At 51.7% G+C, this 12,305-nt stretch overlaps 1 long non-coding RNA gene across 3 annotated transcripts in view; it reads right to left on the bottom strand.

The window, feature by feature from the left end:
- Positions 1 to 12,305, bottom strand: part of LOC123618565 (uncharacterized) — a 160,439-nt gene that overhangs the window by 117,940 nt on the left and 30,194 nt on the right. The window lies entirely within an intron of this gene.

Below are 12,305 nucleotides of genomic sequence, written 5' to 3'. Positions count from 1 at the left end.
TGGGTGGTAGGGTGGGTAACTGAGATGGCTTCTAATAGGGGAGGACGTTGGGAGGGGAAAACTCCCAAGAAAGGGTTAGATCCACTGCAGTTTCCCGGGGCGGCCCTGGAGTCTGGGGTTGGGGAGGAGCTGGCTCTTAGGCAAGGGTGGCTTGGGGCAGGGAGGCACATCCCTGCAGGGGACGGGGATGATCGCTTAGCGTGCCTGGCGGGGCAGCTGCGCCTGTCCACCCTGCCTGATCCTTCAGTGATTATTATTTCAAGAGATTTTTAAATGATGGCTTGACCTTGGGGGAAGTCACTTCTTGCTCTGAACCTCAGCTTCCTCAACTAGAAAGTGGGTCCAAGGACAGCACGAATCTCATAGGGTTGCTGTGGAGGTCAAGCACGGTGAGTGCAGCCGTGCTCAGAGCTGAGTGAGTGCTGGGCCCCGCGCTCAGGGCTCTGTGCATATTAGATCCTTCAGTATATGGCACTGATACCACCCCCATCTGCCAGATAAGAAACCAAAGCACAGAGAGGTTGAGAAACTTGCCCAAGGTCACACAGGTGTTAGGTTGAGGAACTGTGGTTCAAACCTATAGGTCGAGCATGGAGTTCTGGGCCCTTGGTATGTAGATGTTATTTACGGTGATGATTGAAGTTTTAAAGAAGGCCCATAGCTGAAGCACAAGTTGGGAGGGAAACTCAGGGTAGAAAATATCTTTTCGTTCCCACTTGAAGACTTGCCACTGGCTGGGCCGGAAAGATGAGGATGGAGGGCCCAGCTAGCCCAGGCCCCAGGCCCAGGCCAAAGACCAGCACTCCCACTGCAAAGGACTAGTCAGACATGGCCAGGCTGGGGGGTGGGGGGCAGAGAGGGCGCCCCTAAGCAGCCTACCACAGTGCCTGGCCTTGTCAACATCACATGTCACACAGGAGCCAGGGAATGGCGGTGGGGACTTGGAGGCAGAGAGGAAGACTCCTGCCTGCAAGCTCGGAAAGAACGCCAGCTTGTCTATCACTGTGGGACTGAGCCTCAGCTTTCCCCTCCCACAACGGGGCTAGGCAGGCGCACCAGCCAGGAGGCCTGGAGCTGCGATCGGCGCCCAGCACATCCCGCAGCCATCTGGGACTTCCTTTCCTACCTGAAGCCCTTGTTCCCCACAAAGAAGGCCACAGCGCGCAAGAACACAAGGGCAGTGTGCAAGGAAAGAGAAACAGCTAGAGGCAACCAGAGGTGACTCTCCAGCCCCAAGGCCCGTGGGGACCCATGCACATTGGTGCCACTCTGCCCCGCCCCCCATGGCCCCTCCACGGTGGTGCTGGGGGAGACCCCAGACTGGAAACGACACCTTGGGCCCTGCAGGTTTTTCCTGCCAAGCTCCGAAGAGCTTTGGTTTCCACAGACGCTACCGGCACGGGGTGCTGAGTCACTGAGAACCCTGGCTAGTGGTTCATGACTAAGGAAGAGCGTGCAAGCAGGCAAGGGGCGAACACAGGGATAGCGACGCTCTGGGGACCGTACAGAGGCCTCAACTACCACCCACACATCCAGGAAGGAGGCTCCTGTGCAGGGGGTGCCCCTGGGTAGGGTGGAAAGCCTTCAATTACCGCTGATGACAACCTTCCTGCCGGCTTTATGGTGCAGTTTATGGAGAGTCTGATCCAGACATGAAGAGGTTTCTTGTGGATGAAAGGTCAGCTGGAGGGGTGTGATGGGGCAGTGGATGGAGATTGCCCGGAACAAGGAGGCAAACCCCCAGAGTGTCATCAGTCTGGGCTGGAGGCTGGCATGCGCCATCCTTCCATCCTGCCTGGGCTCACTGCCTGGGCTCAAGACTTGTCAGCACCGGGTGGTGGGGTGATCACATCGCCCTGGGCTCATGGCACGCTTTGTCCCCTCTAAGCCCCCACTCCAGCCTCAGTGGTTCCTACCCCCAATACGGCTCCCCATTGCCCCCCACCAGAAACCATAAACTTACATGCCCTCGGGGACCAGACTGGGGACCAAGGAGTGAGGGAGGCTGGTGGGAGACAATAGGGAGTGGTGGAGACTGGACAAGGGGCCATCACAGGCCCCTCTGATACGGGGCAGCTGTCACTCAATTCCAACTGGTGCCTGTCACGTGGGAATGTGAGTTCAGGGCTGCCGCAGTTTTCCACTGTTCAAGCAAGTCCAAATTCTGGATTGTTTCAAATCCGGATTTCTAAACACTGCAATTCCAAAAATATAAATAGAAGTGTAGGTGCTGTATAAGCCACACAAAGCCTGTCCATGGCAAGCTCTGCCCTTCAGCCTCAGATAGAGTAGAGCCCAGGTGGCTGGCCTCTGGCCACCTCCCCAGGTCCCTCTCTCATCTTCTGCCCTCAAGGAATCCTGAAGTGGCAGCAGCTCCCCAGACACAGACAATGGTTTCCACCTTCCTCCACCCCTCACCCTGGGAGCCTTGCCTCATAGAATAGCATTCCTGAGCTCCCCAGGGTAGGGGGACTCAGTTCCCTGGGGCCCCCAAGGGCCTCTACTGAAAGCAAGTAGCAGATGGAACTGAATTAACCCCCTTCCTCCATTCTAAGCCACTGCTGATCCAAGAGCAGCATCTAGGGAGACAAAAAGTATATATACTGGTTCAAATTCCAACTTGTCCCCAAGGCCTGCAGGTCCAGTATGATGTGACCCCTGGCAACCTCTCCAAGTGTTAACCCCTCTCTCATTTCACTCTGTAACAGCCTCAGTGACCTTTCAGCGCCTGAATATGCCAAGCTTACTCCTGCCTCAGGACCTCTGCGTGTGCCACTCCCTCTGCCTTGAATGCAGATCTTACCACGGCTTGAGCTGGGGTTTGTAGGTAGGGAGCACACATCTCCTGGCAGACCCCAACCTTACTTACTCCTTTGTAAAGTGACACCTTCATTGGCTTCAAGCCACCCAATCAGGCCAACATCACAGGCTATTTCATACCTCAGGGCCTTTGCCTCAGCTGCAGATGCCTATCTTTGGACCCTGTGTTTTTCCCCCACTCAGTGCTCAGTTCAGAAGTCACCCTAGAGAAGCCTTCCCTCGAAAACTCTCCAGGGCAGGTCTCCCCAGATCCCCTCCCCCATTACTCTCTCCCCCTTTGCCTTATTTTATTTCCTTCTGGAACGCACGGTTCGCTGACATAACTTTATTAATATATTCCTTTCTCTCCATCTCCCCCTACCATGGAAGTGAGCTCCACAAAGCCAGGGATTTCATGTCTCCTTCTCTGCTGCATCCCCAGGGTCCCAAGGGCGCCTGGGTACCAATAAACGCATGCTCTGCCATTGCTCGATAAACAAATGCCCAATGCGCTATTTGGAAGACACTCGGACTTCAGAGATTACTCACATCTGAGAAAAAACACACAGCAGGTGCAAGGCAGTGCTGTGTCTTAAATATGGGCCTCCACAGCGCCCCTGCACCTTATGGGGATGTGCCTGTGTTGGCCTCCCCTGGGAGCCCAGTGCCCAGCGCCAGGCCTGGCATGGAGGCATCCCAGTAGCTCTGCGCTGTGGCTCCAGTTTCCAGAGTTGCAGAGGCTGAAGCATCTGCCCCACAGCCAGCTGTTTGAGTCCAGCTCAAGTCAAGCTCTGCACACTCCGGGCAAACCTTGCCTTGTTTCACACTTGAAACAGACTCAGGAGGCAGGCAGTGGTGTTCCCATTTTTCAGATGAAGAAACTGAGGCTCCATGAGGGCCAAGGGTCCTATATGAAAATCACACAGCAGAAAAGGCACAAGACCTGGCCCCCATCTGCCTTCCCCCAACCCCTCTCCATAGGCCCCAGGGGAAGGGAAGGAGAGGAGGAAAGAACAAGCTGGAGGGCCCCAGCTGCAGGCCAGGGACAGCTTCCTGCTGCTCCAGAGGTGGCTGTAGGGACGTCTTGATCCACATGCACAGGTCATGGAGCACAGGGCCTGGCGCAGGGGACAGCCTCCAGGGGAGACGACCTTTGCCCCCAGGCCCTTCTAGCTGGTCTGCAAACACAGGAAGCAGTAAGAGGCTCAATCTTCCTTAAACCCCAGATGACAACGTTCCTTAGATAAAGAAAGGCACTGGGACATTTTCTGCAGAAACCAGTGATCTTCCTACCTGAGCTGCGGGCAGGGAGACACACACGGTGCCCAGAAAGGTAGTGCACCCATCTCTCAGTTGACCCCAGCCTTACTCCATCCATAAAGCAACAACATTTGATGGGCTTCAAGCCACCCAACTGCGTGGACATCATGGCTCTTTCATACCCCAGGGCCTTTGCACAAGCTGCCCCTTCCGCCTCACCGGGAGACGTATTAGTCGTCCCCAGACTGATTTCACTGCTTTGTCCCAAGACTAACTCCTCTGCAGATGTCTCCCCCACCGGCTACTATCCCTGCCCCTCTTTTACCCCCTTCTCCCCTGGTCAAATTAGCCCCTGTGTACCCAGTGTCAGTGCTATCATGGCACCTGTAAAAGCAGATCCCATCAGCAGTGCATATGTCTGCACCTTTGGCCATGCTCCTGACCCCTGGAAGGGGTCAAGGGCATGCCTGTTATCAAGACATCTCCACCATGGAAGGACAGCAAACTCTGTAGTGTCCAAGGGATGTCATGCCCAGTCTTATCATGTCCCAGGGAGCCCTCTTTCTTCATTCTGACCTTTATCTGGGGCCTTGTCCCCTAGAAAAAGCACCTCTACCCTCATAGTAAAGCAGTGACAAGGGTGACACCTCCCCCCGGCCAGGACTGATCCTCCTTCATGAAGGTGCTTGATTCAAAGGGTCTCTGTCCCATTTCTTGGTCTCTCAGACATCCTATTAACTGCGCCTGGCATTGGCCCGAGCAAGGAAGGAGCAGATGGGTGGAAATGCTATCCTGTTACTGGCCTGCCTCCCCGATGATGGTGGCACCTGGCTCTCTGCCCATCCAAAGCCTACAGCCTGATGTCTTGGGACACTCTCAAAATGCGTGTGAATGAAGAACGAAGGAAGACCTGTGGGCTGGGAGTCCAGGGTTGAACAACAGCAACACCAAGAATATACACTTATCTGGTGCTTGCTGTATGCAGGCCCTGCTAGACGTGCCCCTCTGTTTCATCTTGTTCAATCTGCATAAGGCCTCAGAGAGACTCAGCAAGGAGGTGTTGGAGCTGGAACCCAGTCCCTGGCAGTCTGAACTTTATACTACTTCAGACGTGCCGGTTGCTCAGGAAACACCTGCAAAGTGAGTGACGGCCCGCACCACTCCACCACCTGGAGTCCTGCCAAAGGACAAGAGACCACATGTGGGCCAGGCTGAGGTCCATGCAAGCAGCGGGGGGACCCAGAGGGGAGCTGATGCAGCCCCAAGGGGTTCCCTCAGATAGCAGCAGTGGGAGTCTGTTCCATGGGGCCCCAGCCCAGGAATGGGAAGCCCCAGGCCCCTGACCCACATGAGGGTCTCGGGGATCAATCCCCAAGGGACATGGGAGCTGCTGGCCCTGCCAGGTGGGCGTGGCTGTGCGGCAGGCACAGGGCCCCACTCCCGGTCACCCTGCCCTCCAAGGCAGGCCAGCTGGGACTCACTCTTTCCAACCCCATCAGCAGAGCTTGGCTCGGCCACAGGCAGGAAGCCCAGGGTGGAGGCTTTGGCTTCTAACTGCTTCCACCAAGGCCACTTTGCCCAATGTCATCACTGGTTCCCTAGCCTTTAAGGTCTGTTGTAGCCACCCATATCATCTCCATCATCACTTGCCTAATACCCTTTGTAATAGGACCACTTTAAAAAAAACATTTATTATTTATTTGAAATGGAAATAGTCTATCACTACCTGGTAAAATCAGTCTGCTTATACTCCTCCCCCACCTACAGCTTTATGGTAAATTAGTAACTATAGACATAAAACATGGCTCCTCCACATACTACCTAAAACCATCACAGATCTCACCAGGAGTACTAGTGGCTCATTCTGCCCAGCTTCCTAGAAGAGGGCCTCGGTCACTTCCTCCTCAAACCCCAGACCCTGGAGGTCCCCTTTCCAGGCTTTCTAAAGGTGGGGGCGGGGGGTTCTGGCACATTCCTTCAGCCCTGAGTGCAGCAGGCAAGAGATGTGGGATTACAATGCTGAGCGTCCCCACATTGTCCTTGGGAAGAAACCTTGAAACCCAAGTCTAGCTGGCAGTGGGTGGCTGAGTAGAAAGAACCCCACTTGGGTGAGAAGCCAGGAGCCCTGGGCTTGAGCCTCAGCCTTGTGGCTAAGTCACCATATGACCATGGGCTGGTCACTTCCCAAGTCTGAGCTTCCATCACAAGCAGAGGGGATTTCACTTCTGGAAAGCTCCAGGATGGCTGCTGGCCCATCTTGGGCCCCCCGTAAGACATAACAATGACTAGCAATGCCCTCCCCATTTCTGGACAAAAGTGGGGGGCACTCTTATGCTCACGGTTAATGGATGTGAACAACACCAATCCAGCCCCAGAAAAATCCTAGACACTAACAGATGAAAAGATGCTGACAGATGATGCTCAGTACTGAGCAGTTCAACGGCCTCCCACTATCAGAAAAGACGCAGCCGGCTCCCTGCCTCAGTCTCTCCGTCGGTGAAATGGGCAAGACTCCTGTTTAAAGAGGGACAAGGAGGGGCTGAGATTCAAACGTTGCCTGAATTTGTACACTTTTCATTCCATGCAAAGTCTCTCTCTTGGTGGGCAAGGGAAGGACCCACAGTAACCGACACCTTCTCAACAGGGGGGAAGCAGCCCCTTCAGCTGGGTGGTTGGGGGTGATGGACCCTGACTGGCTTAAAGCAATCCCAACCCTGCATATCCTAAATCTGTTAGCCTGAAACTGGCCCCAGCCCCGGGATCGGGGTGGAGGACAATCAGGACCAGACTTAGCAAACAAAAATTCAGAACGCCTAGTTATATTTGAATTTCAGTACAACAACAAAATAATTTTTTTAAGTATTAGTATGTCTCATGTAACACTTGGGATATACTTATACTAAAAATCTACTCATCATGTGTCTGAATAACTGGGTGTCTCGCATTTTACCTGGCAACCCTACTTAGGACTCTCCTTCACCTACTGTGGGAAGAAATGCTTCCTCACCCCAGGACATCAAGCAAGAAGCAGGTGGCCCCTAGCTGCTGGCTGTCACCTCACACCCATGGGGGAGGTCAGCCACAGGGCGGCCAGCACACCCAGGAACCAGAGGAAGGCTCAGGGAGCGAGGGCTTTGCAAGGGCCCCTTCACCTCTGCCCAGCGTGTCCATTCACTGAGCGCGTGTGGACCAGGCTTTATGTATATTATGACTCTGTATCTTCGCAAGAAACCCAGGACAGGCAAGGAACTGAGGCGGCGAGAGTCACTTGGTGACGGTCCAAGGCTGGATTCTAATCCAGGCAATTCAGCTCATGGGGAATAAGCCACTGCATTACCCTTTTAAAGTATTTGTACATCTCTTATCTTGCTATAGGTGGGTACGGGGTGGAGGAGCAGGGGTGTTGACTGCTAGTGATTAATATGCATTTGAGCTCAATTTAAAAGATCAAGAAACCCACAGAGCATGACAGTGGTGTGATATCCACTAAGCTTGACGCAGGAATAAGGAGGCTAGGCCACCCAGTGAGGTTCCAGAGAGGGAGAGTCTGGTCCAGGATGCATGCACCCTGTCCTGGTCCCCTTCCTACCAGATTTCATTCCTTTTAGGAAGGGAAGCATCATAACAGCAAACTCAAACCCCATGGGGTGGTGCAACTCCGCTGGGAATCTCGTCTGGCAAGAAGCCGCAAGCCACCCAGGGCTGGGCTGGGTGAGAAATCCTCGTCAGTGACAAGTCAGGATGGTGAAAGGCCCTAGGCTCTGGAGCATCGGCAAGCACGAGCACCCAGCCAGGCTGGCCTTGCTCTCAGAAAATCCCCGCCCACCCACTAGCAGGGACAGCAGAGAAGGAGCCAGCACGGCAGGCTTCCCCCGCTGGTCTTGAGCCCAGACTTGCACGGTCCCCGGCTCCCTAAGACAAGGATGAAACCAGCCATCCTGTGAGCCTGCACCCCACCTTCCAAATCGAACCCAGGACCACCACAGGAGGAGGGGTTGTTGGTCCAGCCATTCAGTCCCAGTCACCCGCTCTGGGCCAGGCCAAATGAGGAGCCAGGAACACAGAAGTGAACGCGGCATATGTTCACCTGCCCCCAGGAGCCCAGGACCAGCCAGGGGAAACAGACAGACCAGAGCAGACAGTGTGACCAGTGCTGGGACTCGGGCCATACACGAGGCTGCAGAAATCCAGAAGGGAGCTCCTTCTCCCTGCCCGGAGGGGGTGATGGAGGAGACAGCCAGGTGGGGCTTGAGGACCAGGAGTCATTAGGGGATGAAGGGGGGATGTCCCGGAACCGCCTTCCCAGTTACTCTTAGCCAGTCAGACTCCTAGTTCTTTGGCCACAGCCAGCGCTGTGAGATGGACCATGTCCTGTTTTGCAGGAGAGTAAACTGAAGTACAGGAGTTAATGGTGTCACCCACCGAGGGGCAGGGAGGGGATCTGAATCCAGGGCTTCTGCTCAGGCTGCCTCTTGCTGCTGCTCTCAGCCAACCCACATTAGGTGCCAGGGCCAAAGCCAGGCCTCCTGCCTAGGCCTTGCAAAGCCCCTTTTGCTGCGTGGTTTTCTGCAGCAAAGGGTCACAAGTTCACAGGACCCAGGCCCAAAGTGGTAAGGGTGGACCACAGCTCTCAGGAGACAGAAACACCCCCTTCTCCCCAAAGCTGTGCTTGGTGAACAAAACGAGGTCTGGTCACCACTGAGCTCACACTGGCAGCTTCAAAGCAACAGTTCCTAATGTTTGGGGGGTGGGGTGGGAGGAGGATGGAGGAAAGGATGCCCTAGAGAGCTGATAGCTCCCAGCCTGAGGTTCTATACTTGGGTGTGAACCCCAAAGGACATTTTGATGCCCTCTGGTTAGAGCTGGGGTTGAGGACAGGCTTAGAGGCTTGACCAAGGCCAGGGTTATAGAGACCTCCTCACTGGAAGGGAAAAGGGTGAAGGGTCAGGGGCCAGAGGTGAGACTCTCCCCTTCTCAGGCAAGTGTCAGATGATCAGACCCACTCCCACCCCACCCCCGACACTGACTGTAATCCCAAGCCAGCTGGGACCCAGAGGCCCCCGGAAGCCCTGAGGTTTACTTCGGAGCCCTCCCCCGCAGAGCCAGTGTGGAACTCTGGCTCCAGAAGGCCCCAGCCGTCCAGGCAAAAACCCACTCTGGGTTCTCACCACTCCCTCAGGGCCTGCACTGGAAACAGACATTTCATGCCCTCCTGACACTCGTATCCAGAATATATAAAGATCTCTTACAACTCAACAAGAAGAAAATAAGTAACCCAATCAGAAGTGAGGAAAATATTTGAATGGAGAATTCCCTAAAAAAGCTTTACAACAGGCCACCAAGACCACGAAAAGATAGTTAGCATATCAGAGGTGACGTAAATCAATACCAATGATAATCACAATGAGATGCCCCTGCACACCCACTCGGATGGCCACAACAAAAAAGACAGGCAATAAAAGCAATGCAAGAATGTAGAAGGAACTGGAAACTTCATGTAAAATAAGGCAGTCCCTCTGGAAAACAGTTTGACTGTTCTTCCAAAAAGTTAAACAGAGGGTTACCATATGACCCAGCAATTCCATGCCTGGGTATCTATGAAATGAAAGAAAAGATGAAACCATGCATCTATGTAGACTTGTATGAGCATGTTCATAGCAGCATTATTCACAATAGCCCAAAAAGTGGAAACTCAAATGGCCATCAGCTCATAAATGGATAAACAAAATGTGGTCTCCACACAATGGAATAGTATTCAGTCATAAAAAGGAGTGGATTCTGACATCTGCTCCAACGTGCGTGAACCTCAAAAATACACTAAGTTAAAAAAAAAAAAGCCAGTCACAAAAGACCACATATTGTATGACTCCATTTACATAAAGTGTCCAGAAAAGGTAAATTGATAGAGACATAGATTAGTGATGGTCTGGAGCTGGGGTGGGGAGGGGGTAGGCATGAGAATGACTGCAAATGGGCACTTGGTTTCTTTTTGGGGTGATGAAAATGTAAAATTAGATGGTGGTGATGATTGTGTGTAATTCTGAAAGTACTAAAATTTGTAGAATTGTGCACTTTGAACAAGTGAATTAAGAGGAATAAGTAAACCTCCATAAAGTTGTTCAAAAGAAGATCTCCCAGGACACAGAGGGGTCTCCAAAGACCCCCTGGGCAGACCTAGTAGCCTTCCTGTGTTTCCTCCTCTGTTTGGAAGATGAGGGGACTTCCCTTTGGGGGCGGCCGGGAGTATGGCTGCATGCAGCTGTCCCTCCCCTCCTTCCAGGCCCTCTGGCTGAGGACAGACCCCAGGGGTAGGCAAGTAAGGGAGCCAAGGGTAGGAAAGGGCACTGCTGTTTGGATAATCAGCTCATTTTGAAGCTCCTAGAAATGCAGCCATAGCTAATCAGCCAGACAGGCTCCAGCAACATTAACTAGCACGGGTCCCAAATGAGAGGAGGGGCCTGGGGCAGGAGGCAGGGGCAGGGACCTCAGCATTGAAACTCCACCCCCAGGTTCTCTGAGAAGAACAGGAACCCTCCACCCATGAGATGCCAGAGGGCAAAGCAGCACCTCAGCTCCCACCAGCTCAGGGACAAGGGGCACTGGCAGTGCAGACTGGCGGTCACGTTCACAGATCCTGAACTCAGAGGGCCTGGGTGGAAATCCCAGCTTGGCCACTATGTAGCTGTTTGGTATCCAGCAAGTTGTATCACTTCTCAGAGACCCAACGTTCTTATTCAAAAAAAAAAAAAAAAAAAAGGCCCTATGTAATGTAATAGGGCCTGTGTGATAGATAAGATCTCCTCCCGATGTGAGAGCTGGGGCATGCTTTTTTTCTTTTTTTAATCCCAGAAACTCTAACAGAGAAGTGAGTATGAAAACTTGAACACGACCCTCATGTAAAATGGTGTTGTGGAACACTGCTGGGTGGTTCCTCAAACAGTTAAACACAGAGTTACCCTATGACCTAGCAATTCCCCTCCTAGGTATGTACCCAAGAGAACTGAAAACTTATGTCCACACAAAAACTTATACAGGAATGTTCACTATCACTGTAGCATTATTCATAGAGCCAAAAACCACAAACAAATGCTGGAGAGAGTATGGAGAAAAGGGAACCCTCCTACACTGTTGTTGGAAATATAAGTTGGTGTGGTCACTATGGAAACAGTATGGAGATTCCTTAAAAAACTGAAAATAGACTTACCATATGATCCAGCAATCCCACCCCTGGGCATATATCCAGAGGAAATACTAATTCAAAAAGATACATGCACCCCAATGTTCATAGCAGCACTATTTTCAATAGCCAAGACATGGAAACAACCTAAATGTCCATCCACAGATGACTGGATAAAGTTGTGGTGTATATATTCAATGGAATACTACTCAGCCATAAAAAAGAATAAAATAATGCCATTTGCAGCAACATGGATGGACCTGGAGATTATCACACCAAGTGAAGTAAGTCAGACAAGGACAGAAAAATATTGATATGACATCACTTATATGTGGAACCTCAACAAAAAAAGGACATAAATGAATTTATTTACAAAACAGAGACATACTCACAGATGCAGAAAACAAACTTATGGTTACTGGGTGGGAAGGGGATGGGGTGGGACAAATTGGTAGTTTGGGATTTGCAGATACTAACTACTGTATATAAAATAAATAACAAGATCTTACTGTATGGCACAGGGAACTATATTCAAAACCTTGTGATGGCCTATAATAGAAAAGAATATGAAAAGAAATATATGTATAAATGAATCACTATGCTGTACACCAGTAATTAGCACTCTGTAAATCGACTGTACTTCAATTAAAATAAAAACAAATCACACACACAAAGAGCCAAAAAGCAGAAACCACGCAAATGTCCATCAACAGAGGAACAAACAAAATGCATTCTATCCACACAATGGAATATTATTCAGCCGTAAAAAGTGCAAAGGACTGACACGTGCCGGGACAAGTGTGAACCTTGAAAACATGATGCTACATAAAAGCACCTAGACACCAAAGGTCACATATTGCAAGATTCCATTCCTGTGAAAGTCCAAATAGGGAAATCTAGGAGACAGAAAGCAGACGGTGGTGTCTGGAGCTGTGGGGAGGGCGGGGGGGAAGGGCAATAGCTCATAGGGACCAAGTTTCTTTTTGAGATGTTGAAAATGTTCTAAAATTGATAGTGAGGTTATACTAAAAATCACTGAATTGTACTTTACATTGGCTGAAATACATAG

Source organism: Camelus bactrianus, chromosome 18 (genome assembly GCF_048773025.1).
Source record: "Camelus bactrianus isolate YW-2024 breed Bactrian camel chromosome 18, ASM4877302v1, whole genome shotgun sequence".
Classification (NCBI taxonomy): Eukaryota; Metazoa; Chordata; class Mammalia; order Artiodactyla; family Camelidae; genus Camelus; species Camelus bactrianus.
Note: the sequence above shows the minus strand (reverse complement) of the source record. Positions and strands in the feature narration are given on the sequence as shown.